Source organism: Choloepus didactylus, chromosome 6 (genome assembly GCF_015220235.1).
Source record: "Choloepus didactylus isolate mChoDid1 chromosome 6, mChoDid1.pri, whole genome shotgun sequence".
In the NCBI taxonomy this organism is placed as follows: Eukaryota; Metazoa; Chordata; class Mammalia; order Pilosa; family Megalonychidae; genus Choloepus; species Choloepus didactylus.
The window spans coordinates 2994083-3019106 of NC_051312.1; the positions used below are offsets into that span (position 1 = coordinate 2994083).

A 25024-nucleotide genomic window follows, 5' to 3' on the forward strand; every position below is an offset into this window, starting at 1 on the left:
AGAGGAGCTGTCTGCTGCCTTGCCGGGTCCCGCAGGCTCATGGGGGTGCTGGCAGAACTTGGGGGCCACAGGCCAGTGTTCTGAGGCTCGGGGGAAGCCAGCGGGCCACTGGGAAGCAGGAGCAACCACTAGCCCTGGGCCCGGCTCCGGCTAACCCCCAAAATGGGGCCTCTTGCCCAGAGCCTGTTGTGGGGTGCACTGGGCAGGTGCTGCAGGGGCAGGGCTGCCCGGGGGCAGCTGTCGGCTGACCACTCAGGCCAAGGCCTGGAGTCCGGAGCCCAAGGAGCCCCGAGTGGTGGGTGCCAGAGTTCCGCGGTGGTGCCTGCTCGGAGCGGGGTGGCACTCGCCCTGAGCCTCCTGGGTGCCCGACCCCTCTCATTGCCTGAGCTCACCCTCCACTGGAGGCCCATCTGGGGGGACAAGGAGGGACCCGCCGTCCGCCCAGCTGAGCCACTGGCCCTCACAGGCATCCTGGGCCCTGCAGGGCACCTGTGGGGAGGCTGAGGTGAGGGCCCCAGCCAGTGCCACAGACCCCCACACCCAGCAAGGCCCCGGGGGGGGGGCTGGGCTTCTGCATCCTCAGGAATTGGGTCTCAGCCCTCGAGGGCATCTTGAGGGAGAACAGGAGGTGGCTCTGATCTGGGTAGGCACAGGGCAGAAGTGTGAGGGTCTCAGAATGCGGCCCCCCATGCTGGGGGAGGAAGTGGGCACGTGGACAGGTGTGGGAGTAGGGATGGCTCCGGGTGCTGGGGACCCAGCCCGGCTCCCGCCGGCCCAGGCACGCAAGCGGCACATACCCTGGTGCAGGCACAACTGGGACGGGCACGGGGGTCTTGCCGGGGGCCGAGGGTGGGAAGCCGTTTCCGAAAACCAGACCCACTTCTCCGCAGCGTTTCACTGATGCTAAGTGCATTAGCATGCGGGGGCTGTTCCAGAGCTCAAATTAAAAGCATAAATAAAGACCCATTTTGTTTCCATCCCTGCTCTCTCCCCGCAGGGCCCTGGAGAGGTGAGGTCACAGGGGCCCTGATTATGGGAGGGTCCCTGGGGCCGGCGGAGCTCCTCGTTCCGGGGCCAGGCGGCCAGCACCGGGGCGTGGGGTGTGGGGTTGGCGCGCAGGGCCGGGGGTGCTGGGGAGACAGGCGGGCTGTGCCCTCCCAGCCCGGCCCCATGGCAGGTGGGGTGGGCCTCTGCTGCTCCAGGGCCCTCTCGGCTCTTGGCACTGCCTGGCAAATGCCTCTGGGGGACCCGTCCCCAGGGCCTTGGGCCCAAACGGAGGTCCTGCCCTGCTTCCAGCTCCCTGCACCCAAGGTCTGGCTCCCACCCAGGAGCAGATGGGCCACTGCAAGGCAGAACCTGGAGGCCTTGGCAGGCGGGACGGGATGTCAGGGACCGGGGGGACCCCAAAGGGACCAGGGATGAGCTCCCATCCCACCCAGCACCCTCTGCTCGCTGAGGGTCACCGGCAGGACAGTGGCAGGGGCCTTGCCGCTGACATCCCTGTGCCTTGCATGTGGTGACCCATCTGGAGCGCGCTGTCACTCATCCGCAGACATCAAATTCCCACCCGTCTTTCAAACCCCTGCTCGGTGGCCCCACCACAGGGAGGCCCTGCCTGCCAGGGGGGCTGCAGCTCTTGGGGGTCTCCATGCTCAGTGTCCTGAGCCCTTGTGTCGGGCCCCCGGGTGCTGCTGCCACCCCAGGACAGACAGGCCACAGCGCCTCAGCACGGGCGCTGGGGCACGGGGCCGGAAGCAGTCCTGACGGGGGCCTGAGCTTGGGGCCCTCGGTGGGCACGGCCCAGGGGCTCCTGGCAGCCTTGGGTGGGTGTGGCCACCCCTGGGCCCCTGGCTGCTCAGTCAGCCGGCACATGCCCAGAGTGGCGTCTGGAGACCCAAGAGTGGCCACTGGGAGAGGCCAGGCCGCCTGGGTGTGGGGCTGGGGCGCTACCTGGCCGGAGCCCCCCAGCAAGCACTGCCCCCAGCCCCTGGCCCTTGTGTCGGGGCACCTCGTGTTCATGACCCCCCACCGGTCCCTCTCTGAAGGACGCATGTGGGTGCGCTGCGCACGGCCGTGGGCATGGGGCTGGCCCGGGGCCCGGCGGGGGGTGCGGGGTGACTGCTGGAGGGCCCCCGCCAGGTGCCCGAGCGCGCCTGCTCGGCGAGGGGGCCGGCCTGGCCTCTTGCGACATGACAGCCGCGCAGATCCTGAGCAAAACCAGCCCTGCATGCATTAATTAGAGTTTCCATGCCTTTAACTTTCTCCCGGACCCTGCAGAATCTCACGCCAAACGTTCACGTCTCCCTCCTCCAGCGTGGCCGCTGTGGCCTGGCGTCCTTCCAGATTCCGCGGACGCCTCCTGGGCTCTGGGCTTGTCAGCGGGGCCGGGGCCAGCGCCACGCCTTCTGGGGGCAGATGCCCCAGGGCCGGGCTCCGGGGGCCTCCAGGCAGGACCTGGGCCCTGCCCCTCGGTGGGCGCCCAGCTTCCGGCCTCAGTGGGGATGGACGGCGGCCGCCCCAGGGCCAGCATCCAGGGGGACAGGGGAGGGGCTTGCTGAGAACAGACGAGCCCAGTTTGTCTTTCCAGCCTGGGGTCCCCTCTCCTCCGCAGCCCAGACCACCTCCGCCTGGAGAGGTGCCAGGGCAGCCACAGGGACCCAGCTGTGCCCAGAGCCGCGAGAGTCCCAGGCCCCCCGCCCAGGCCGGGCACAAGCCCCTCTCGGGGGGCAGGGGGATTAGATGTTCAACTGATTAAATTAGAGGCGAGGCAGAGCGGCTCAGCGGGAAGGAGGCAGGCTGGAGTCAGATCCCGAGTCCTCCTCCCGGCCCCTGGCCTCTGCTACCAGGGGTGACCACGCGGCCTGGGTGGAGGCCCCACTGCAAAGCAGCCGAGTCCCGGCTCCCCCCGGCCCCAGGGGAAGCCCCACCCAGGCTGCCCTCCAGCCCAGCTCTGCTCTCTCCCCTCATGACATGTCTTCAGCAGTGCTGCGGCCTCCATCAGCCGGGACACGTTGGGGGGTCGTTTGTGAGAGAAAAGACAGATATGCACGTGACAGGTGTGGCCGGAAGACAAAAGGACTTCAAACACTGGTGGTGTTGCGAAGACATGTACAGTGGTTGGGGGTTCCCGCATGGCTCCCTGGGTGCTCTGCCTGGCCTCAGAGGGGGAGACTGGCCCCCAGAGCAGGCCGGGCCAGGAGTCCAGCGGACACGTCCACTAAGCAAGGCGCCCACGGGCAAGGCCCAGCATGGCTCGGCTGTGTTAAGTCGGACACAGGGCCCCAGCCCCTGGCTTCTGGAACCAGGAAGTCGGAAAGCCTGTCCTTGTGGCAGATACTTCTCACTTGGTGCTGAAGGAGCTCATGCACACAGACATGTGCAGAAATCATAAGCGCACAGTGCAGTGTGGGTTCCACGCCCCTTCGGGTGGGCTGGGTTTGTCTGCATCCAGCATGGCCGTACGTGGGCGACAGGGCGGGACGAGGCCATGCTGAAGTGGAGGGGCCTCAGGCCCTGTGACCAGGGCCCTCGGAGGATGAGGCAGAGGCGGTCACCAGGGGGAAGCCGCTCAGCAACAGGGAAAGGGGCTGGGCTGAGGGGTTGCCGGGCCCAGGAAAGCAGAGGATGGCTGGGGACCACCAGGAGCGGGGACAGGCAGGCAGGGCCCCCACAGGGTCCAGAAGGAGCCAGCTCTGCCAGCACCTCCATCTCAGAACTGCGGAAACCACGGCCCCCAGACGGTGGGACGATAAACTCCCGTTGACTTAACCCCGCCGCCCCGGTGTGTGCCAACCACAGAGAACTAAGACACCCCTAAAATCCAGCATGCAGCCCCCCACTTCCAGTCTCCGGCACCCCCAAGATAATGCTGTCTGGGTTTCCAGCGGCTTCGAATGGTTTTGCCCGGGGTTGAACTCACTTTTGTATCTTACTCCCCCTGCTCGCTGTGATGGACGTGAGGTATGTCTGTGAGTCTGTCCGTGCTGGGTGTGTGGGCAATGCCGTCCGTCTGTGCTGGGCGTGTGGGTGACGCCGTCCATCCATGCAGGGTGTGTGGGCAATGCCATCCATCGTGCTGGGCGTGTGGGTGACGCCGTCCGTCCGTGCTGCTGGAGTTGGCCGCGTGGACAGTTTCCCGTCTGGGGCTGACGCTGTCTCTGCGAGTGCCCCGCAGGTTTCCGGGGTCTGCGCGGCTGCTCTCCTGCTGGGCGTGGGCTCGGGTGGCACTGCCTTTTGGTAAATGCCGCCAATAGTCGCCCAAAGCGCGCACATTTTCACTTCCACCGAGTGAGCCCTGGTGCTCCTCGTCGATGCCAACACTTGGCATTTTCCAGCGTTTCCTTTTTAGCCGTCCTGGGGGGGCGTCCACTGGCATCAAACTGTGACTTGAACTTGCAGTGAGCTGGCAGCTGAGGAAGCAGAGCCCCTTCCCACATTATCACTTAGGTGGGTCTCGCCCCTTGTAAAACGTCCAAGTCTCTTACTCATTCTTACGCTGGGTTGTCTGCCTTCCCTTGTTGATCTGTTGGGTTCTTTATATATTCTGAAAATGAGCCATTTTCAGAAATACCCATGTGGGTGTGTGTGTGTACACACATGTGTAGTTACGGTATATTTTATATACACATACGCATATATTACACCCACGCTATATATGCACACAGATGCACGTGTACACAATGTACACCTACACATTCAGGTAACACATAGAAAACATCACCAAATCCTCCGCGGGTTGCTTTTCTCTCTCTAGCTGGTGTCTTTGGAGGAACAGAAGATCTTAATTTTAATGTGGTCCAGTTAATCAAACACTTCCTTTCTGGACCGTACTGGTTGTGTCCTATTTAAAAAACTTGTGACGACTCCCCGGTTGTAAAGACCTTGTTTGTTCCTCGCAGCGTCGCCAGCCTGCCTTTCCCCCGGAGGTGCCGTCCCCCTGGCATCGACCGTGGCGGCCACGTGGGGCGGTGGTCAGGGCGGGTTCCTCCTGCTTGGAGACCCGCTCAGCCAGGCGGCGTGGCCGGACCCCGGTGGCTGCCTCTGCGCCCCCTTCCGTCCCCCCGGGCGGGTCCTCGTGTGCCCAGGGCCCCCTTCACCGTCACTGCCGGGGCAGCCTCTCCTTCCTCAGGACGGGCTGGGCTGTGCCCACTTCCCAAGGTGGCCCCGGGCCTCTGCACAGTGGGGGAGGGCTGACCATGCCGCGGTCCCGAGCCGCCCGCCCTTCTGTTGTGCGCCCCGCGGCTTCCAGCAGGCCGGCTGTGCCCGGCTTCCCCTCGACCCCATCTCGCCAGCGGACCTCCGCTGTGGTCAGTCAGCCTGGGGACGCTTCTGGACAGGGAGCCCCAGCCAGCCAGGTCGCTGCCCGAGTCCTTCCCACCGTCACCATGTCTGCCCGCCAGCCCCCCGCCGGTCCCGTCACCCCTCAGGGGCCCCTTCCTCTCCTGCCGCTGGGGGCGGGTTGCACGTGTGCCCTCACGCAGTGGGGCTGAGGCCTTAAGGAGACGGGGGCCAGGGCCGGCTGTAGGCCTGGCTGGTGGCAGGCGCCCCACGGACAGCCCTCGGCCTGCGAGCTTCCAGAGCCACCAGGTCCCGCTTTGTCACAGCATGTGACCGTCAGGTGCCGTCCTGAGCAGAACGGGACTCAAGGCCCGAGAGCCCCACTCCTGGGCTGGGCTGGGTCAGGGGAGCAGGCGAAGGCCGGGGGACATGGGCCCAAAGCCTTGCGTCCCAGGACGGGGACTCCCGGGTGATGCTGACTCCTGTGGAGGTGTCGGAGAAACCGGCCCCTACTATTCTGCTCGGAGGAGGGGGTCAGAGGACCGCACCCCACAGGGGTCACTGCGGCCCTGGCACCACTCAGGAGGGCCACACACCCCACCGTCCCTCAGCCCCACATGTAGGAAGCAGTGAGGGGGCCCCGGGCGTCTGCAGAGACCCTCCTCTCAGTCCACGGCAGGGCCTCCTGTTTCAGGGGGGTGCAGGAGCAGCTCGGCAAGGAGGCAGGCATTTCAGGGGCCGTTCACAGGATTTGCAAGAGCATCTCTGACTCCACCTGATTTATCTTCGGGGACCATGGGCCAGAATCCCCCCAAGATGAGACCTCTCTGTACCCAAAACCCAATCCTTGCCACAAGTGTCATATGGCACTGGGGAAACTGAGGCAGAGGGCAGGGGTGGCCGTGAGGCAGCAGGGAATCGGCGGGGGTGGGGTGTGGGCCTCTGTTCCGAGCAGGACCCCCGCTCTAAGTCCCCAGGCAGCTGACCCCATGTCTGGGGTAAGACGTGTGGGGAGACCTATGGCCCCGCCCCTGCCCTTTGCCCCCACTGGACCCTCCTCTGCCTAACCCTCCACCTTGAGCCTCGTGGGGTGGCCTCGCTGCTCACTGTTTTCTTTAGGTTCATGTCCGGATTTGTTAAACTAAATTGACTCCCTTCCAGTTTAAGACACTGGAATGTTCTTTTTTTCCTGCTTTTCTTTTGGAACTGCTCTGTAAGCCCCAAAACAGCCGGTGTGTGGGCTCTCGGGGGTGCAGGGGCTGGCGCTGCAGGCACGGGGCTGCGGGCAGGGCCAGCACACGGGAAAGTGGCTGGTGTGTGTACGTGCGGAAGGGGGACGTGTCCACCGAGGGCTCGGGCTCTGGGGCCCCCCAGCACCCAGCTAGCTCCTGCCCAGGCAGCAGCCCTAAACCACCCTGTCACAGCGGGTGGCTGGATCTGGGTGGGCAAACCACCCCCAGAGGAGCCAAGAGACAGAAATATGGACAAGCAGAACCGGGGACTGGGTTCAAGAGCGCCCAGCCCAGGGGAAGCTGCCAGCCGAGCGTGGCGCTGAGGCCAACCCCACGCTCCTGACCCTGAGTCTGTGCTCTCTGTTTCGGGGTGCCCCTGCCTGACCCCAGGCCCCTGTCACATGACTGCTGACGTGGTCAGTGTTGCCTGGCCACGCCCCACACCCCACCTTGCCCGTGGGGCTGCGCTGGGTCGACCCCCAGCCTTGCACCCTCCCCACGCACATGGGGCCTTCCCCAGGCCAGCACCCTACAGGCGCCCCAGCCAGGCCTGGGAGCCGAGGTGGGTGGAGTTTGGGACAAGGGGTCTGGAGCCAGGGGTGCCACGTTCCGGCCCAGGCAGGGGCAGCCGAGAGAGCCCGGGGCCAAGGCCAGTGCCCGACTGCCACCAGAGACCACGTCCCCTGCAGACTCCCGGGGAGCAGGCCAGGCCGCCGGGCCCTGTGCTGCAAGGCCACCATCCTCTCCCCACCGCAGAGACCTCCACAGAGAGAGCACGTGCTCTCATCAGCACACACAGGGAGCTGCCCGGGGGGCAGTGGTTCTGAGGACACTGACAGCGGGTCCCTGGCAAACACCTGCAAGGCCACAAGCGCTGCTCCTGCTGTGACAGTCACCCCAGCCCCCCTGGGAGGCGACCATCCATCCCCTACCTTGCACACAGGTGCGAGACCCAAGAACTCGGGCCAAAGGGAAGACAAGCGTGGCAGCCTGTCAGCCTCTCCACGGGTCATCACTAACTTGTCACACCTACTGGCTCCCTGCAGTCTTATTCCTGTAAATGTTTAACTACCCAGGATGCCGATGGCCGGGCTCGGGGGTGGGGGAGGGAACGGCGTCCGTGCTGGCCCGTGGGGAGGCTCTGGTGGGAAGGTGCTGTCAGCCTCTGCAGCAGGCCCCTCGTCCCCAGCCCCACCTGCACTGCAGCAAGCAGACTCGAGATTAGATACGAAGAAGAACTTCCTTTCTGCGGGCGCGTTCCTCCTGGAAGGGGGCACTGGCAAGGTGGGGAGGCTCGGTCCAGGGTGCGAGGCCACAGCTGGGGTGCCCGGCCTTCGTGGGCCCCTCGGTGGCTTCCCGGTGCCTGCAGCCCTCGCTTGTACTTGCTGGCTGCTCGAGGGGGCCTGGGCTGGGTCCCCCGCCTGGGAAGGAGGTGGGAAGCGGGTTTGCAGGGCCACCCAGTGAGGGTTCACGGCGGGAAGGAATGCGACCGAGGCCGGGTGTGGCCGGCAGAGCGCAGCCAGTTGTGGGTTTTTCTTGGGGCCCAGAGAGACGTGAGCACAGGCGCGACCCCTCGCCCAGCCCCCACCACGCACACTAGGATCTTTCTTCGGCACGGGGCTGGGGGGCCGGCGGCCAAGGACACCCTCTGGAAACCTGAATTCCATTCGCTCTTGGCAGAGGGCAGCTTCCTGCCCGGGAAAGGTGTGTGTGTGCGTGTGCGCGCCTGCGTGTGCGAGCACACACGGCCACCGAGGCCGGCGGGGGCAAGGCACGAGGGTGGCGGGCATTTTACGAGCGCGCTGAGATGATGCCAGCCCTCGCGGAGGCCGCCCCGAGGAGCGAGGCCGTTTCTCGAGAAGCTCGCTGGGTGCGTGTCCTCCGAGGTGGGCTCTGGCAACCGGCACAGAGAAACACACCTTCGGATTTGAAAGGACCTCTGCAAAGTAATCTGGAAAGTCTGCTGACCCTTAAACCTCTCCCAGTGCCTCCTGCCTTCTGAAGCGAACTTGTGAAAGCTGCCCCCGTCCCCTCCCGGTGCCAGGCTTCCTGGAAACACTCGCCAGTCGCGGCCCTTGAAAAGGCTTGTCACCCTCACAGCTGGAAAAAAACACCCGCTGGGCACCCTTGCCTGCGGGGTCTCAAAAGGCCTTTGTGTTCGCTGCCGCGGCGGTTTTTCCAGGCCCCACTCCTGGGTCCGACTGAAGCTGTTTCTCTCCGGTTCCTCTCCCTGCCAGCGGCACAGCCCGGCCTCCCTGAGCCCAGGTCGGGGGTGGAGATGCCAAAGGCAGGGCCCAGGAAGGGCCGAGCGCGGGCACGTCCCCAGCAGGCGGCCTGGAGGGGGCCCGCAGCCTCTGCTGTCCCTGCCCCCGTGGGGTGTGCTCCGCAGGGGAGAGTAACAGAGAGAGGAGGGAAATCGATGGAAAAAAATATGAGGCGTTGGTTATCAGCTGCCATTAATCAAAGTGAAAGGCCACCTGAGAATGGAGAAGGGACAGAAAGGCTTAATAATCAGTGAGGGGACACGGCCATCAGAGCTCGCCGCTCACGCCCGCTTCTGCAGAGCTGACTCATCTATGGCTGGCAGTGGGGGTCCGTCTCCAGATGCGGGGGAGGCCCGGCCCCGGGGTGGGGGCAGTGACAGCCGGCACCGCGGGGCCTCTCGGGGTTGGAGCCGCCCCCACTCTGCAGAGTAACATTCCCCAGAGCCGGCCCGCGCCCCAGGGCACGCCGTCTTTGATCTGCCCCCCACACCCCGCGCCCGTCCCCCCAGCACTGGGGCTCTGTATGGCCCAGCTGTTCCTTCAGAGCCTGGCACAGCATCTACTGGGGTTGAAAAAGCCCAGCAACGAGGGGCGTGGGGGGGAGAAGTAGTCCCCTCCACACCCCCCAAGTTTCCTCCCCTAAAGGTCGCTGTGGGTGACCACTTCCTGCGTATCTCTCCAGAGGCGTTTTATTGAGATGATCCACTATCCAGTGTGTATCTGTCAGCGCTCGGCCTTTTTGGACTTGACACATGGGCTTAGGCATGTGGCGCTGCACTTCTTTCGGAGCTGCCCGTAAGGTGTGGACTCTTAGAGCCAAGGCCGGGCACCTACAAGGCGCGGCTGTCTCAGAACGTTGCGGGTGCCACGCAGCTGCGGTGGCACGTCCTGAGCCGCTGCCCGAAGGGGACGTGGAGGCCAGCTTCCTGGGCCTCTGGTCACGACACCCAGTCCACTGCACCACCCCTGACCTAATCACGTGCGTTTCTGTTTAAAGCCCCTCACACCTCATACATTTAAACATGCACACGAGCAGGCTGAATCCTAAATGGTGCTGGGGGCAGGCACCCGGATCATTCGAGAGGTATCGGCTCGAGCCCTGAAAGGGCCCAGAAGCACAGGTTTTTAGCCTGCAGATGAATTTGCAAGGAAAGAACCTGTGAGTAATGAAGGGAAACTGTGCGTGTGCCAGCCCCACGGAGACACAGGTTCTGGAACCTGCAGGTGGACACTGCTGTCTCAGCCAGGCTCCCGGCCTACTGGGGGGAGTGCGGCCCCTGGTCCGGCTTTTCGCCCACTGGGCTGGGTGCCCCCAGACTGGACAGTGCCCACAGGCCTGCTCGGCAGTGCTAGAGGACGGCGGCAACACAGCGGAACGTGGTACTGGCTGCTGAACAGGCGAGCTGTCCACAGCCCAGATGGTGCCCTCAGAAACCAGGAGACCAGCAGATGCCAGGCCTGACAGGAGGCCCCTGGCATTCCCATGGGCAGCACGGACACGGCCACAGCCTTGGAACAGAGAATGGAGGCTGCTGGCCTGCGGTGTTTGAAGAGCTCGCAGTGGCCGGGCCGTAGGGAAACCTCTTAGCTCCAGCCGAGTCTGATGGAGTGAGCCCTCCGCTTTCCTTGGTGACGTCCCAGCCCCCACGCACAGCTCACGCGGGCGTGGGCAGGGGTCCTGGCACATCTTCACTGCGTTCCATGGTGCCACCATCCACGGGACAAGTCCCCGGTTCCCGGGTGGCCAGGGGAACCACGGCACATGGATGAGGGGAGCCCCTACAGAAGCATCCGGCACACTGGCCCCACTGGCAGCGCAGTGCTGCCATCCGACTCTCTCCAGATAAACAAACGACAACAGGAAGCAGACACAAAGCAAGTCGCTTCCAAAGGGAAGCTGGTGATCCTGCAGAAATGCACGGCGGCACCAAGTGAAGCAGTGCTCTCCGGAGAGTCAGCGGAGCTTGACCAGTTACCACCTGAGAGCAAGTCAAGGCCCAGGCCCACAGGTGTGTTTCATGGGCGAGCAAATCGGAGGTTAAAAGTTGCAGCCACCCCCAGAGAAGCCACGAAGCATTCCACGCTCCCCAGAAGACGGTCCCTCCTGGGCCGAGTGCCTGACAAGTGCTGGCAGAGAAGGCTGTAGAAAAATTCCTCCAGAGTCTCCTATCCATTTGTTTTCTCTAAAATGAGCACATATTTGCAATGATAACAAACGCTGTTGTGCATAGGATGAAATAAATCTTCGTTCATAACTGTGTTTTATTTTTCAAGCTTCACAACCCACTCTGCTTATCATGGAATTTTCTGCTCTCCGTTCTAAGTTGAGTCAGTTGAAGAGGTTCTATATGTTTTTTTCCAGGCCTGGCAAGGGTCAGAGCATTTGTACATTTTGTGCTTTGTCAGGCACGGCCCAAGAAAGGGCCCCCCGTGCAAAACCCCACCAACCCCGCCCCCCCAGGCTCACAGCCCCCCACACACAGGCGTGTCATCGTGGCTCTTGCCCACATGAATTTGAGAGACGAGGGATGCTACACTGGAGATGAACTTATATTTCTTTTATCATAAATGAGGTTTTTATCACTTCGAATGGCTAAGAGCCTCTGTGTCATCTCCTTGGCAAATTCATCTCTTCATAGCCTTTGGATTTTTTTTTTTTAAACACTTCTTGTTACCATCTTTGCCCCTTGAGTTGAAAATCCCAATTTGTCATTGGTGGTTTAGCTCTATATTTTGCTGCTGACAGATTTTTTTTAAAACTTTATAGTCAGTTTTTATGATTTTATACAGTTATTATGATTTGGGGCTCTAAGTTTAGAAATTACTTCCCCATTTTGAGGTGGTTTTAAGAAGTTCTTCCATTTTTCCTTCCGGCATTTTTCATTTCACTTTTTACGTGTCATTGCAACATCTGGGTTTTTAGTGCGTGGAGTCACTGAATCCAGTTGATTTTCCATGTTTGCCCAGTTGTCCTGATATTGCTTATTTGCACGTGGCACCTTTTCTCCCCGCCTCTAAATTGCCAGCTCTGTCGCCTTCCCGCCGTTCATTCAGCACACGTGCACATCCAGACGCTCTCCTGGGCAGGCCGGCCCTCGGGGACTTGACTTCTGTAACTCCCTCGCTCTCCATGGCGGGGTCCCATCCTTGCCTCCACCCGACTGCTCCGAAGCAGATGAGAGAAGTGCACCCAGTCACCCGGGGCTCCACGCACGGCCCGGCCTGAGAGAAGCATGCGGAAGGCTTGAACACCTTCCTCGCGGGGGCCTGGGCCCAAGGCCTCGGCCTTGCAGCCGGTAACGCCAGGGAAGACAAATGTGCTTCTTCAGGGGGCAGGAGAGACAGGCAGGGGTGAGCAGGAGCGGGCGAGCCGGCCCAGGGGGCCATTCCGTACGTGTTTATCTCCACGCTTCCAGGACATCTTAGAAAACCGCTTTCATTAACTTGATGGAGCACCACAGAGCAAATAAGCCTAATTGAGGAAGGAGAAAACGGCACAAAATGCAGCCTATGACCTGTCGGCCAGCCCCCCCCCCCCTCACCAAGAAGAAAAGGACGCCCTGAAACGCCACTGGGGGCTGCTGCCACCTGTGCTGGCTAAAGTGGTTTCACACCACGGCCTGCACAGCAGCGACTCAGTTTCCCTGCAGCAGCTCTTCTAGCCTCATCCACAGGACTCGGGGGCTGCTGCACCCCTGCTTGGGGTCTACGGAAGGGGGTTCCAGGCTGGCCCTGGAGCCCAGGCCTGAGTGCACACCCGGCCCGACCACGTCCGTCCCATTGGACTGGGCAAGTCGCTGCTCCTCAGACCCGTTTTCCCATCTGTGAAATGGGCTGGCAGGAAGATCAAATGAATTAATAATGTAAAGAACCCAGGAGCGTGGCTGGCGCCCAGTGGGGCTGCACGGTGTTGGGTCAATAAACCAGTAGAACGCGAGGCAAGTCCTTCCATTTCTATCAGTGTTTGACGAGGCAGAGGTGGGACAAGTTTGCTAGAGCACCATCAGCATCAGAGAAACGGCCATGCGTCCTCAGAAGACGATTTAGAACCAGTGGTTCATCTTTAAAATCACCACCATTCTCATCTAGAAGCTGTGGACAGTGACAGAAAAATAACGGCAGCTGCGGCGGCCGGGCCTCCCGACGGGCTGTGGCTGCAAGAGCTGAGCCGGGCGGCCCCAGGGAGCTCCAGATTCTTCCTCCACAGAATTTCCAGGACATTCATACATGTTTATTTTTTCACATAAACTTTAGAAACAGCTTCCCTAATTAAAAAAACGTGCGTGTACATGGGGCCCATCCCTCCTCCACTGGTATTTTCTACTGAACCGGCCTTCGGTTTAGATTAATTTAGAATTAACTTTTCAAAAAAAGCAGTGTTCAGTCTTTCTATCCACAAACATGAGAGGTTTTTCCAAGTATTAAAATCTGTTACAGTGTTCCTCGGCATCCTTTAACTTCATTCGTACGGATTTCGGGCACTTTTAAATCATTTAAGTCATTTCTAGGTGTTTTCAGGAGAATGTCAATTTCTTTTCAATTTGAGGGTTGAGTCTAACTTTTTTAAGTTAACCTACTTCTCTTCTGCGACGCTTGTGCGTCTGGTGTGGTTGTGGGAGAGAGCTTTCGGCCGTGTTGCACACCCGCTGCCCGCCCCGGGCGAGGCCTGGCCTGTCCCGCGGATCTCAGCGGCAGCGTCCCCTTCTTGTGCCATGTTCCCACGCCTCAGAACCGTCCCTCCCGCTCTCCATGTGCAGGCGCCTGTGTGGGTGGGGGGCTGGCCGCCCCCTTCCACACGTGCAGGACCCCTGAGGGCACAGACCGGTCTCGTCGGCATTGGGTCTTCAGAGCTTGGCCCACGTGGCATCGGGGCAGTCGGTGAACACCTGGTGAACAACTAAGTGACCCCAGGCAGCCCGTGAGGGTCTCGGCGCGACAGGAAGCCTTCTGGACTCTTCCCTTCTCCCTGTCTGGGGCCGCTGGCCCACTCTGCTGGCACCAGCAGTCGGGGCCCGGGTTCTCCTGGAAAGGCAGGGCCGGCCCGGGAAACGGGCACTGCAGGCCACAGGGGCGGTATGGCCTCCCAGGCCTCGTGCGGAAGGGACCCCCTTGGGTTTTGTAGGTCTGGAAACCGAGCTTGGAGGCGGCAGAGACATGACCAGAAACAAAACGGCGGCCCCTGGCAGGGCTCGGGTCCAGGCGGCCGTCCCGGGAAGGTGTACTTCTCCACTCCTTGGAGGCGGGCCTCCCTCGCCAGCCCGAGAACCGGGGCCTGCGGGTTCCGAGGGAGCGCCTCAGCAATTCAGGCGGCGTTAGGGGGGCCGCCGCCCTACAAAGGCCCCGACCGAGGGCATGTGTACTTGGGGGGCAGAATGGCTTCCAAAGGAGCAAGTGTCCCCGGCCCTCCGGAAGCTGCAACCTCTCCTTTTGAGAGCCCAGCCTCTGCAGGCCCAGTTCACCTGCCAAGCACCAGGCCACTGGGGCCGGCAAATGCTGGTTCCTGGGGCCGTGGCTGGTGGCCCGACGGCCCAGCTCTCCGCAGGAACGGGCCGCTGGCAACAGGAGGAATTGCTTACGGCTCTGGCAGCTAGGGTCTTCCCATCAGGACATGCTCCCTGAAGCACCTGGCCCGGGTCACGGTAAACACTGCCACTTGCTGAGCGGCAGCAGGGACGCAGGGCACAGGGCGGGCACTTCCCGGCAGAGCCCACGGCCACCACGGACCCCCCAGCCAGGCCCTCCCCAGCTCTGCTCCAGGGCCGTCCCTCGTGCTCCTGCTTCTGTCCCTCTGCTGTCAGAAGCCCCCGGGCCCAGCCTGCGCCCCTTTCTGTTCCCTCACGACACCCGGGCTTTAGCGCAGGGTGGCCCAGATGACCAGGACCACGGGGGGTTCCTGCTCTCGCTCAGCGCCCCGAAACGCGCAGCCACCACCTCGCAGACCGGCTCTGTGAGAGGCCCCCTTCTGGGCCCCACGCTCACGGCTGCTTTCTCTTCCAAATCATAAACACAAAAGATGGCCAAGTGTACATTCTCCGTGACTTCGTTCCCAATCTGACAAGGCTTGATGACTGCCTTTTGTTTCTTTCCATTTAGAAACATCTCCCTGGCAACCCTGCCCCTCCCCGGCCCACCCCAGCTAGCGCCACCCTCCCCCTTTACCGATACGTTGTTTGGAGTAAATAACTCGCTAACTGGCGCAGCCCCTGGGGGTCACCGAAGTCCTTGTCTCAGGCAGCAGACAACTCCCTGGGCCACCTGGGCTCCGTGCACACCCCACACGTGTCCTTGGACCCAGGGCAGCTTTCTCTTCCATCTGAAAGCATGTCCCTTTGGCAAAGAGTCTGTTCCAGAGCCTTCCATGACCTCCCTGTTGCTTTTTCCACCATCAGGTGTCGGAATAGCAATAGCCTGGCCTTCCCAGTTCTCCTCAGTGATTCCGAGTGGAGGACAATGGCTCTCTCTTGTCCATGGCCCCAGAGTTGGAGCTCAGCCTTCTCCAGGGAAGAGACCGGAAGGGGGACGGCTTGCTCGGAGCTGGTGGCCGGCCGGGGACTCATGCTTTGGCTGAGGGAGCTGGGGGAGGCCCCAGGGTGTCTGCCGGCCATAAGGGGACGCTGAGGGGCAAGGGCAAGCCCTGCTCCCTGCCTCCCCACCCCCGGCCCCCCGGGCGGTGCTGCCCTCCCCGGAGAGGACCCAAGACAGACAATTTTGCAAGGATTTTCTCTCTATCGTCAAGTATGTTATGATCTCAGTCTGTGCAGCCTATGGCTGAGTTGGAGCAAAGGAGCCCCCATTTTCAAGGTTCTGCTGGTTTTCATTCACAACTTCCTCTCCCTGCCCGAGGCCCGGCCTCCCAGATGATCCTATTTCCTGGATTTGTAATTTGGGCCTCTGGGGAAAACCTGTAAGAGTTACAGACTACAGAAAAAGGGCTCCTGTTGGCACAAGGGACTGCCGACAATCAGCGCCGTCCGACCCGGAGGGGCTGCCTGCTCGGGGGCCCACTGGGGGTGGCCTCGGGGGTGGGGGGCTTCTCATGCTTGACCAGTTTAGCCAACACTGTTGCCCAAGGGCCAGAGTGCACTGCCCTCAGCATGGGCCTGGGGTCTGCCGTCCTGTCCTGCCCTCGGGGAGCCCAGGCCCAGGGAGCCTGTGGTGGGGGTCCCCGTGTCAGTACCCAGCTCCTGGCAGGCCCCGGGTGCCACGGCCTTTCACGAGGAGCCATACCCTGAGTGGGGGCCCTGGGTCCCCAAAGCCCAGTGCTATCCTCATCTGCCCGGCCACACCAGAGGGGTGCTCGATCCAGCATGGGGTGCTGGCCCCGCCGGAGTGGTGGGGGAGCCCACGCAGCGGTAAGAAACCACAGGCCCCCTGTGCCCCCACCTCGGTCACCGGGAACTTCAGAGGGCCCCTGCAGGCAAGAGGCCATGGTCTGGGGGCTAAGGTGGGGGTGACGCCTGGATCTGCTTGGAGGAATTCTGGGCCCTTCTTGGGAACGGGGAACAGGACAGAGCAGGAGGGAGCCAGCTCCCAGGCCCCCTCTCCCTGTGGCCCACCAGGCAGCCCTGGGTGAGGCCGTCACTCCCCGTGTCTCATCCCTCGCCGTCGGGGGGAGTCGGGGTGGGTGGGGGCTGCACTGTCCTGTGCTGGCCCCACCAATTGCAGCTCTGCGACAACGGCCAAGCGCAGGCCTTCTCCCAGCCTTGTCCCTTGGCCTCTGGGGCTTCCTGAGAATGCAGCTGTGCCCGCCCGTCCCGTCCTCCCGAGCCTGCTCCCACCTGGCAATGCCTGGAGCACCCCCACCCCACGCCCTGCTGCTGGCTTGGGGGGCAGAACTGGGCCCGTGTGGCCGGAGCCAGGCCAGTCCCACATGCTCAGTGGGGGCAGCAGGGGGCACAGCATGCACTGGGGCTTACTGACGGAGCTAGGGCACCCCAGCCCCTGCCCAGAGAACGGGGGCACCCCTGCCCGAGCCCGTCCGCTGCCAAGCCCCTGTGAGCGTTTTGTAACGATTCCCACCAACTGCCGCCCCCTCCCCCAGCGCGGGGAGCAGGGGCCTCCCGGGCGCCCCTGCAAGGACAGCTGCGGTAACCCGATCGGGGGCTCGGCTGCCAACACTTTCCACACGAGCGCGGCTGCGTCCAGGCCCGGCTCAGGCTGTGCACAGTATGGCTGCAAAACCTAGGGCGGCCCTGCCTGGAGGAAACGTGGGGCTCGGGATGGGGCATCCCCCTGCCCGGTGCTCTGCCCGGGGCTGGGGGCTTCCGTCTGTGACACTGGCCTCCCCGCCAGAGCCAGTCCCCTTGGCAGACCCCACTGGACAGGCAAGGGCCTCATGTCCACCGCGGTGCCCCTGCCACAGGGCCCAGTGATGTCTGGAGGCGAGGCGGGCCTCTGGGGGGGTCCCAGCTCTAGGCTCTGGGACCATGGGGAGCGAGAGGTGCCCGAATGGGTGTGTTGGGGCATCTTGTCCGCTCGGCACTTGGGTAGGCCCGGGGCTGGGCCTCCCCCAAGAGCAGGCGGCTGCCAAAGGCCTGGGTGGGGCAAGCGCTGGCCCACCGAGTGCTGGGGTAGGTGGCTCTCTGGGCTTCCCTCTCGGGCTCCCCTCTCAGGCTCCCCGCTCTTGGAGAGGTGCTGAGTCCCCAGACTGGACGGGGCTTGGGTTTAGGGGCTTTGGCAGCGGCTGGGGGACAGCCTGGCCCTGCCTGGGGCTGCCCCTGGGTGCTGGCGGTGCTTGCAGGACGGTCTAGTGGGTAAATGCAAACCAAGTGTCTAGCCAGAGAGCAGCATCCTGCCCACCCTGGGGCTGCTGTGGCCACCTGTCGGGGGCTGTCCCAGGAGCCCTGGGCCTGGGGTGGCTTCCCTCTCTGGTGCAGCCTGCCCTGGTGTCCCGGCCTCGTCTCAGACCCGGCTGGGTCTCAGGGAGCTGCAGGCTGCAGAGGTCTTATGCCCAGGGCCTGGGACGAGGAAGGCCGGGGTGGACTTCAGGCCAGGGGCTCGCCAGGGAGCTGCTGCGGGGGCACCCCTGGCCCGGCTAGCCACGCCACAGCCGTGCCCACCTGGTTCCTGAGACGCCTCAAAGGCTGCAGTCAGGGTGTCCTGCAGAAATCCTGGGGGGATGGAAAATCCCCAGCCTCCAGGACACAGGCTGAGCCGCGACGCTGCACTTCTCCAGCCCCCTGGGGTTCAGCCGGGGGTCCGCAGCTTCCTGCTTCCCTTTGATGTCCCTGGGGGCGGGAGGGGCCGGCACCCCTCGGGGCGTGGGCACAGACCCGCCGGCTCAGCTGCAGCAGGGGGCCTGGGGGGTGGGGGGCCAGCGTGGAAAATCCCAGTGTGGGTGGCTCCCCGGGTCACCACCAAGCTCCATGGGGGAGGCAGGCAGGGTCTGCTCAGAGCCCACCCAGGGCGTGGCCAGGTGTTTGACCTGGCAGTGATCACCAGGGAGCCCCCACTTGGGAGAAGAACCTGGGGGCTCTGGAAATCGCACCGTGGCCTGCGCGGGGGCTTCCTTCCCTGGCGGGTGAATGTCCCTGGAGCCGCCGGGGGCCAGCAGTGCCCCCAGGCCAGCCCCGAGCCGAGGAGAAAGCGGAGCTCTGGGCTCTGGGCGGCTGGTGAGGGTCCCGCAGCTGGACCCACATCACCATCACTGTCACCGGTCCACGCCCCGGCACCCAGCAGCCAGCCCTCCCGCCGATGTCGGGGCCAGACCCTACTCCAGACCCCCAGAGCCCACGTGAGCTTTTCAGCCCACGTGGCACCCCTGGGAGGCATCAGCCATGTTCAGAGTTGGCTCCCAGATGAGGAAACTGCAGCACAGAGAGGGCAGGCAACCTGACTGACGTCACACAGCTACCTACTCCCCAGAGCTGCCGCCTGCGCCACCAAGTCCTCCTGCCGGGCCACCCACACACTCTGTCGCCACCCTGTTCCCACTGAAGCCCATCAGGGAGCCTGCCTAGCCTCTCTAGGGGGCTTCAGGGGACAGAGAGCAGGGCTGGGGGTCACACGTCAGGGGCGAGCCAAGGAGGTGTCCTGCAGTGGACTTGGTCTCGGGCAGCGGGAAGTGCGGCCTGAACCAGGCAGCCCCCAAGCTGAGGCTCTGGGCCTGGGGCTCTGCCCACAGCTGTCCCACCTGTAGGAGCTGGTGCCAGAAGGGCCCTGGGGCAACAGCAGGTACGACTTGGAGAGGTGGGAGCCTGTGGGGGCCCAGGCTGGAGTCCCAGCGAGCCCAGGACGCAGGGCGGACTCCTGCAGGGGTTGAGGGCAGCAGTTGCACCCCCAGAGGGGCCTGGCGAGGGGTGGTGGTCCAGCCTCTGCCGTGCAGGGAGGTCCGATAAGCCCCCAGCTGCCGGGGCCTCTGAGACCCTGAGGAGAGAAGCCGCCAGATGCAGGTGGCTGGGGAGCACCCCCACCCCGCCCCGCCCTTTTATGTTCAAACCCTTGGCTGACTTTGATGCAGCAGCTCGGGCCAAGCTGCTTTGAAGTCAGCCCTTGGGGGAAGTCTGCCTCTGCAGTCTCCCACCCCGACCCTGGGGACTCAATGCCACCTTGGGGGTGCCCCCCTTACAGCCCGAGGCCCTTTGGGGCTGACCTTGGGAAGCAGTGTCTGAGTAGGGACAGAAGACCATCCTGGGGAATGGGGGTGTGGGGAAGAGGGGGAGCTGCCTGCCTACTCACTGCCCCCCAGAAGGCCCTGTTCCACTACCCTCCTTCAACCCCAGGAGCCCCTCACCCAGCCGGCCAGGGCGTCCCCCTTCGGCCCACCTGGTAGCCTTGGTCTGCTCCCCCAGCAGACCTGCCAGCCTGGGAGCCAGGGCACAGGGCAGGCCCTCTTGGGCCCGCACACAGGGGAATGGAAGGCACAGCAAGTTGGTGAATGGGGCAGAGAGCTGCGAGGGGGACGCCTTCTGGGTTCTAGAGCATCCAGACTTTTCAGGAAAAGTGGCAGCGAGTGAGTGGCCTGCAGGCCTGGCAGAGGGAGCAGGAGGGGACAGGGCACAGCTGGCCTGGGAGGACGCCAGGGCCAGGCTCAGGGCCTGTGACCCAGTGCCACTTGCGGACGGGAAGCTGCCGGGGCATTTGGCAGGAAGGGGGCAGTGCCTGGCCAGCAGAGCTGGCCCCGTGGCCTCATGGGGTGCCCAGCCAGGGCCCAGGGCTCCCTGGACACCCACCAGCGCCCGTCCAGCCCCTTCCCTGGGGAGGCCCCGACTGCACCAGCCTCTTTCCCTCCAGGCTGCCTCCCCCGAGGTTGTGATGGGCGGGGGCTGCTCAGGGAGACCTCTGCCCCGTGGGCTGGGAGGGCAAGTGAGCTCGCCAAAGGCCGAAAGCTGGCCTCCGCCTCCTCGCTGCCTGCCTGGTGTTCCAGGGTTAAGACAGGGCCAGCAGTGGCCTGCTGCCCTCCCAGCCCCCGAGGCCAGGGTTCAGTTCTGCAGGTCTGGGTGCTCTGTGGATCCTGGCGAGCCCGTCCACACCGGTAGGGCCTCCCCCCAGGGGTGTGAGGAAGTGCGCCATGTCCGGAGCCACTGCTGTGCTCACAGGGTCTCGCTTGTGGCGTGGACCTGTCCTGGAAAGCTGGAAAGTGCCGCCGTCTCCCTCCCTGGGAAGAGAGGAGCCCCAAGGCCTGGAGGGGACCCTCCGGGGAGCAGAGGCTGGGGCCCGAGGCCAAGGGACAGGGCTGGGACCAGTGGGTTCTAGGAGGTGCCCCCGGGGTGAGGGGAGGGCAGGAGGAGCACGGACTTGGACTGGCAGGGAATGGGGCGCCTGTGTGAGTGGGTGCGTGTGCAGGGCGGTCCCATCCCACCCAGGGGCTGAAAACGGCGGGGGGCTGTGGCCCCGGGTGGGGTGTCCCTCCCTGCTCTGGGGCTGCAGCCCCCCACGGGGGAGAGCTGGGGGTGGGTGGGAGTCTGAGCCATGTTCCCGTGGGGGTTTTGCCCCTAGGGAGAAGGACGCAGCTGATGGAAGCCCCTGGGGGGCAGTGGCCGTGAAGCCAGGGCGCAGGGCGCAGGGCGAGGCCTGGGGGGAAGCCTCTGTCCCGGCAGCGGCAGCTCCGGGCTGTGGTTCCCAGTTCCCGGCGACCCTGAGGTGGCGGCCGTTGGAGGCCCTGGGGCCCTCGGAGGGGCTGGCTCTGTTTAAAAATTAGCAAGTGGGGGAGTGGAAGGAGCTGCAGTTAACCCCTTTGGCGTCTCCGGAGGCTGCCTGAGCCGTTGATTAGAAGCCCAGGGCCGGCCTCGCACCCCGACCTGCCTGCGCCCTCGCGGGGCCCCGGGTCAGGGCTGAGGGGCCCTGTCCGTGCAGGCCGGCCGCAGCCCCTGCCCCTCCGGCCTCCGCGGCTTGCAGCGCTTTGTTCTCTGCTCAAGGCCGCCCCGGCCGGCCCGGCTCCACTTGGAGGCCAGGGGGCTCGGGTGGGGGTTCCAGCCCGCCAAGGCCATCGGCCACCTGGCAAGGGCGCGGCTCGCTGCCGCAGCTCTAAGGGCGAGCGAGGGACAAGGCGGCACCGTCTGGGGAGGGAGCGGCTGCCCGCCTGCCCGGGGGCCAATAGGCCCTGGAACCGGCCCTGCCAACGGCCAGAGGCTCAGAGGCGCGGGCTCCACCTGGCCCCTGCCCCGGCTCTCCTGCCTCCGTCCGGGCATCCTGACCCTGGCTGCCTGCTGTCCTCGGCCTCCCGGGCGGGCCCTCCCTCCCGGCCTTGTCTTCAACGTGGCGTTCCCTCGAGGCTCAGCCGCAGGCCGGCTCCTTGCTCTCTACCAAGTCAAACCCAACCCCGCAAACGTACCGCTTCTCCTCCCAGACGAGCTCCCTGGCACTATCGGGCCCCCACCCAGCTGGCCACACACGCCCAGACCCTGGGAGCACCCCAACATGGCCCCCATCCGAGCCATCACCCAGCCAGGCTGCGTCTCCCCTGCCATCCGGAAATGCCCTGTTCCCCCTCCCGGGGCCACTGCCCTGGGAGGCCAGGCATGTCTTGACTGCAGCCACTTCCTAACCAGGGGCCCCACGTCCGCCTGGCCCCCTCCGAGCCTCCAGGGGCGCATCTGATCAGGCGACGCCCTGTGGCACCGCTGCTGCTCCCAGGCCAGCTCCCTCGGCCCCCATGCGCAGCACCCCTCGCTCCCCGCAGCCGTACAGCACGATGCACCGTGTGCCCACACTCGCTGGGTGAGGCCCAGCTCGCGGCTCCACGCAGTCCTGCCAGCCCACCCAGAGCTGGAGCCACAGCGGGCTGGGCGGCCACCTCACTGACGCCGGGGACAGGCTTATCACAGGGCGCTGGCTCCTGGCGAGTCCCCTTTCTCTGAGGCTGGCCACAACAATGAGTCAAGAAAGGCCCATTAGATCAGTTTCATCACCCAGCCGAGCAGGGCCCTGCCCAGAAGGAGAAAGCATTTAAATTGCAAACAAGGCCTCGTGGCCCAGGAGAGGAAAAGGCTCATGGTCTGCAGACAGAGCAGCTCCAGGAAGCAGGCGCCCGGGACCTCTGGGCCCAAACTGAACCATGGGCCACCCAACCCCTGTCCCAGACCGGGACTGATGGAGGCAGAGGGGAAGGAGGGCATGCAGGGGCCCTTCGCATCCCCCCAGGCTGTCCCCAGGCCTCCCGCGTCCACTGCCTCCTTCCTTGCAGACCTGGGTCCTGTGGGCACTCACTGGAGGCAGTGGGTGGCCCCAACTCCCTGCAGGTCACCCCCAATCTGCACATACCTCCACCCCGGTGACTCGAGTGCTCACACCCTGGGTCCCAGCTAAAGCCTGGGGGGTCCACGGGACCTGAGGCACTGGCCATCCTTCGATCACCAGGTCTGGGCCGTGTCCTCTTGCCGCACATTGAGGCTGGGTGCTGTGGGAGCAGGCCAAGGCCGGCGGCGGTGACTCTTGACTGGTGTGCCCCTGAGGGGATGTCAGTCACGGAGACATTTTTGGCTGTTCCAGCTGGGGGGGGCCCGAGGCAGGCTCCCACGGCAGAGATCCAGCCCCAAATGTCAACAGGCGGCGGCCGGGGGCCGGGTTCTGACGTCCAGCCGACCTTCTCACCGGGTTCCACGAGTGGACGCACACTTTCCTGGCCTGGCCTCTTCATTCATCCAACAAATCAATGAAGCCATTCAGCAGCAGGGTATGACATAGCTGCCCGGTGCAGCCCCTGCAGGGAAGACTGACGTGCTCTCATGGGGCCTTCCTTCCAGGGGGGAGACTAGATGCAGAAACAACTAGAAAGCACCGTGGCATCATCTGTGCTTGCAGACACTCACAGTGTGGTGCTGTGCTCGCAATGGGCGGCTGGGGTGGCCGGTCGGAGGACACGGCTGTGGGTGAGACCTGAATGGCGAGGACTTGTCAGGGGCAGGCCAGCCAGGCCAGGTGGCTGGTGCAAAGGCCCTGAGGCTGCTCCAAGAGGCAGGAGGCTGGCAGGGCCAGAGCCCAGGGAGGGAGGGGACAGCAGCAAGAGGTGAGTTCAGGCGCAAAGCCCGTGGAATCTGGAGCTCAGCTCACAGAGACGGCAGCCACTAGAGGGGGGCCAGCAGGGAGAGCTGGGCATCCGTGCGTCCTTTCTTTCCTGGGGGGGCTGCACGCAGGCCACGAAGCAGCACCACCCTGGCTGAGGAGGGCTCTGCTCCCTTTCTGCCCCCACCCTCCAGAGACAGCTGCTCCCGTGTAATTTATTTACACCGTGTATGTGCGTGTCCGGCTAATGCACGGAGCAGCCTCTGGTGTGTCGGGTGTGGACTTCCCAAGCGTGCAGCAGACAGAGGCAGCAGTGTCCGCCACGTGGCGCCGTCCCTCTTGGCCAGCAGGAGGTGGGCACGTGGGGTGCCCCGCTCCTCACTACAGGGATGGCCCCCGCTCCCAGCCCCTGGCAGTGCCTCGCTGCGCCGTGGAGGAACTGGCCACCGTGTTTCCTCGTGGGGGGCGCTGCTGGGCGGCGGGTACAAGGTGTTTTATTTGAGAAAGAAGGCTCACCAGAGAGCCTGTGCCCGGCTGCCTTCCCACCTGCTGCGTTCTGGCGTTTCCGCCCGCTCGGGGCATCAGCCCCCTCCAGTTGCTTGTATTTGCATTTCACTGATGACGAGTGAGTCTGAGCATCTTTTCACATCCTTGTGAACCTTCCCGCAAAGTGCCAAGGTCATCTGCCCACTTTCCTTTTGTGCTTCCTGCCTTTTTTTTGATTGGCAGGACTTTCTCTGTTGATATATGTCGCATATTTTAGCTGTCGGTCCTTCAACAATCTTAGTTGTTGAAAATATCTTGTATTTTGTCATCCGTATGTTGTGCAAGGTTACACGCGAGAGTGAGAGCAAAAAAATGTCTCAGGAATATTACGAAAATGGTTTTGACCTTTGCCCCCACTAAATTTAACAGAAATACTTAATTTGCATGTATTCCACTTCATAACTTTTTGTCTTGAGGGTTGTGCTTTCTGGACCCTGTTTAAGACCCCTCAGACCACCCTGGGCCATGAAATTATTATTCTACGTTTTCTGCTATTAAACAAACATCAATTAACTTTCGTTTTTAAATCTTTAGGCCATGGGTGCACCATCTACCTATGGGTTCAGGTATGTGGACGGGGCTGGTGTTTCCAGCATCCTCTAAATGGTCCTCCTGCTCCTGCCCGTGCTCCCCTAGACACGGGGGCTGCCCCGGCCCTTCCTCCCGAGCCACTGGCCCCTCACCCTGACGTCCACCGGGAGAAGTTCTTCTTTGCAACCCGTTTCCAAAATTCTCTCGGCATCTGTAGATTTTTCTCTCCCACGTACTTTTTAGAATATGTTTGTCAAGAGCCTCAAAAAACGCCAACTGGAACTGTGTGCAGGGGCGTGTTGAACTTACAGATTTGGAAACCACCAACATCTTTTTAAAGCTAAATTGCCCCGTCCAAGAGAATGGACTCTCTCTCCATAGCAAGAGACGCTCCTTTACATCCTTCAACAGTTTTAACGTTTTCTTAGTAAAGTTTTCTGCTTCTTTATGTCAGGGCCTTGACCTGATTCAGATTTTGTGGCTGTCCCCATTGGTATCTTAACCTCTGTCACACTCAGTGAATCAACACTGACACAGAAAAATACTGTTTTTTGGTTTTGTTTTGTTTTTTTTTTGGTATGTTGCTCTTATATCAAAAACATTGTTGAACTTTCTTGTTAGTTCTAAAAGTTTGTTAATTTTCTTTTAATGTAGCTCAGCAGTTCTCAAAGTGTGGTCTGGAGACCCCAGAGAGAGCCCCGTCCTCCCTCCTCAGAACCTTTCAGGGGCTCC

At 63.0% G+C, this 25024-nt stretch overlaps 1 protein-coding gene across 1 annotated transcript in view; it reads left to right on the top strand.

The window, feature by feature from the left end:
- KCNQ1 (potassium voltage-gated channel subfamily Q member 1) overlaps positions 1-25024 on the top strand; it is a 277922-nt gene that overhangs the window by 122007 nt on the left and 130891 nt on the right.